We start from the raw sequence: 3,907 nt of genomic DNA, 5'->3' as shown, positions 1-3,907 counted from the left end.
TCTCAAAGGAGTTTCCTGAGAGAGTAAAAGGCTTAAAACCAATCGAGGAACTTCTTCTGCTAGAACTGTCGTCTGATGTTGCTTTGTACCTTTTCTTGTTTTCTTCTTCACTGCTTTCTGAAAGTACTTTTGCATAAGATTTTCTAGAAGAGTCTGAGTCTGATGAGAAAGAGTCTGAATATTTTGAGACGAGCTCCTTTCTTATTTCTGAGCGAATTCTCTTTGTTGGAGCAGAAGATCTGAAAGTAATCAAAGCTAAGAAAGACTTCCACCCAAAGCTGTCAGGACCTTCAGGAACCAAGATGCTACATTTCCTTCCTTTGTTATCAATTCTGAAGATTTCAGCAGTTATACTAGTTTTGCTCTTGTTTTTAGTCTTTCTTACCCACATGCAGTTGTCTTCCATCCTCCTTTCAGCGAAAAAGTGTTTAGTTGTTGAGGTGTTCAACAAGTCTTTGAAGCAGTTTCTGATCCACGCCAGCGTGTCAGGAGTGATGTCCATGGAAAAGGATTTGTGTTGACAAACTTCAGTCAACCACATACGGATGAAGCTTGGTTTACTATCCAAAGATAGTATGAATTCCTTTTGCTCAATTTGGCAGGATTTGGGTAGTTGTTTGATGAAAGCCATAGAAACGGACAAAAAGCAAACAGAATAAAGAAAGAAAGTGAGTAGAAAGTACCTTTGTTGAGGGGACCAGCAGGTGCTTAAAAAAGAAACTGGTAGTGGAGAATAAATGAAACTGTAGGGGGTAGGTGAATATGATGGCTTTAGCTGAGATCGATCAGTGGAGAAACGGCGGCGGAAGTGACTTGGAGAATCAACAAGTGGTAGTGAACTTCAATGCACTAACAGATAGGGTGGTTTCGAGCATCCAAGTGTTGTTACTTCTGCAGAAGAGGAATGTTGGGAGAGAAAAAGTACTGTAGCTGAGCCCATTTTCCTCTTCCAAATAAATTAATAGAACATATTATTTATACTATAGATATCAAATAATCACAAACAAATACATGCTTTAAATTATTTGTGACTTAAACATAATACAAAAGGGACAATAAAACATAATTTATTGTACCATATTTATTATATTTTAAATTTAAGCAACTCAATCATGAAAAATAGATAACATTAATGGAGTAATTAAGAACGTAATTAAATTTGGGATAACTTTAAATCAAAAAAAAAAACAAAAACTGAATCTTGGAAAACTGTGATCTTGATAATATGATTATTTTGGATAAATCATCTTCGGATGATATCTTTATCTTCCTTTTCTTTATATATATTTTTTATAATAAGAAGATAAAAGATTTTTCATGATAAGAAAAATAAAAGATTTTTATCTTTCATAATAAAAAAAATGAAAGATCCTTTCTTCTTTATTTTATTTTTCTTTTTCATAATAAGAAAATAAAATATTTTCTATGATAAGAAAAATAAAAGATTTTCCTTTTCATAATAAGAGAATAAAAGATTTATTTTATTTTTAAACCAATTAAGTTTAATTTGATATCTATATAACATACTAATTTGGTCACTTTAGTGACTAACAAATTATTCCTAACATATAAATATCGATAACATAATTTCCAAGTGATTTTAATCGCAAGATTTGCAAAAATATTAATATTACAAATAATTTTATTAAAACTTTCATTTAGTGCATAATTTAAAATCACTAGGATAAATTGATACTTTAAAACATAATATATGCATAACCCATAAATTATAACTAATTCATAATCTTCAATTTCAACATAAACTAAATATATGCAATATTTCAAAAATCATTAAAATCTAAAATTTAATTAGATTTATGATGAATTAGATTTCCGACAATATCCTAATCTTAGATTTTAATTCCTTTAATCAATAGGATTAGAATATTAACTTAATTCGTGGCCTTTCAAATAGATAATTGAAATTTATATCAAAATCAATATCTTAATTCTTTAAAAAATTATCAAATTTTCGTAACACTTTTTTAATCATTAATAAGTGGCTCAATGAATTTTATCAAAGGAAAAGAAGGTTGCCGGCGGTGAATGAATTAACCCCTTGAAGAAAAAACGGTGAATTTAAAAACTTTTATAATTTTCTTTTCTTCTTCTGGCTTTCCATAAAAACGAATTTTCAAAATCATAATCTTTAATCAAAGAATATTTAATTCAAATGATAATCAATAATCGAAGAATCTTGATTTAAATTTAAAAGAAAAACATGCAGCGGAAACATTAAAACAAATCATTAATCATCCAGGTAAAATTACAAGTTCTCAATGCTCTGATACTACATGTAAACTTTAGTTTCATGATTATACAATAAAATTCTAACATTGTATATAACAATAATTGTCAAGATCTTTGAACTAGATAATTTTACAAATTGAATTTAGTTAAAGAACAACATACCTTGATCACCTTGATCCATAATAATCTTCTTGAGGAATTGTGTTTCTCTCACTTGCCTTCCTTTAGACTTAATTTAGGTTTCTTGATAGGAAAAATAAACTACTTAATGAGGTAGTGAGAGGACCAATCCATAAGGTTCTATTTATAAACACCACCCAGTGTTGAGGATAAATAATATATAATGCAATTGGGCCACATTAATGATAATATTATATTTAAAGATAAATCTAACAAATTCAAGTCAAGACTTTAGGCTCTCTCGACAAAAAAAAATGGCAGTCGTATCAAAGAAATGTGGAACCAGAATTGCCATGATTGGGATCTGCACCTTAGAAGAGCTCTAAATGATATTGATATCCAACGCAATGGAACGAAATCAAGCCACATCTATCCACCCCAAACAGCAACAATGGCCTTGATATACCAAATTGGAAGCTTTCTTCAAATGGGCAGTTCAGCGTGGCATCTGCAAAAAAAGCTATACAGGTAGCTCACTCTCGAGAGGTAACTGAAACAAACCCTCCACACTTTGAAAATATGGGGAAGTCCACAATCCCAAAAAATGTAAGTTTTTTCTCTTGTCCCTTATTCATTAATGCATTAATACGGCAGATAAACTTCAACACCGACTTTCTAAGTGGAATCTCAATCCTAGCTGGTGTATCCTATGTAAAAAGCACGCCAAAGATTTCCACCATCTTTTCACTACTTGCTTTGTTGCCAAATACATATGGTCTAAGGTTGCTCTCCTTCTAAACTGGCAGAACACCTATACAAGTACGGCTTACCTTTGCAACCATATTAGCCATTACAAACAGAAAATAGAAAAAGATGTGGCAGTTTCTCTTTGGACCATTTGACTAGAAATGAACAACAGAACATTTAAAGACAAAGAGAGAAAAGAGGAAGACATTTGGGAAGATATTGTTGCTTTTACTGGCTCATGGAGTACTAGATCAAAGTTACTTTCTGATTATGATGCTACCTTTACTGTACTAAACATTTCTACCTTTGCCTGATTTTGGGTCTCCTTTGGGTTTCTCTCTAGCCCTTTTTGTAATATTCCTTGCTCTTTGAACTATTTTTCACGTGTTAATAAAACAGGAATGATGAAAGTGTTAAAAAGGTGTCAATCTAGTAGAAATGCCCGAGTGCACCACTAACCCATGTATCTTTTAAAAAAAACAATATTGCTCCTTCACCTATCTGCATATAACAGAAGTAATATGATAATTGTAAACATAAAACTCTAACTTTGTGCAAAATTAATTTTCAAATATGTTCTCTTTACTTTAAACGAACAAATTTAAAGTTTATTTGAAGCATATGTATTTATTTATTATTTTTTATTTTATTTTTTATAAGTTTATGCCAATATATATATATATATGAAATAAGAAATCAAACCCTCTTTTAGAACTTTCTATTACTGCAAATAAATATAGAGAAAATTAGCAGCCGGCTGAAGAGCTCTTTTGTAAAATAAACGAAAGTC

At 30.6% G+C, this 3,907-nt stretch overlaps 1 long non-coding RNA gene across 1 annotated transcript; it reads left to right on the top strand.

Moving 5' to 3' along the window:
- Positions 1 to 2,424: 2,424 nt before the first annotated feature.
- Positions 2,425 to 3,545, top strand: LOC127150632 (uncharacterized). Its single transcript, XR_007823197.1, has 2 exons — positions 2,425 to 2,916; positions 3,025 to 3,545. It is a non-coding gene; the product is annotated as an uncharacterized LOC127150632 (long non-coding RNA).
- Positions 3,546 to 3,907: the final 362 nt, after the last annotated feature.

The sequence above is a fragment of the Cucumis melo genome, chromosome 8, assembly GCF_025177605.1.
Source record: "Cucumis melo cultivar AY chromosome 8, USDA_Cmelo_AY_1.0, whole genome shotgun sequence".
Classification (NCBI taxonomy): domain Eukaryota; kingdom Viridiplantae; phylum Streptophyta; class Magnoliopsida; order Cucurbitales; family Cucurbitaceae; genus Cucumis; species Cucumis melo.
This window is presented reverse-complemented; position numbering and strand designations above follow the sequence as displayed.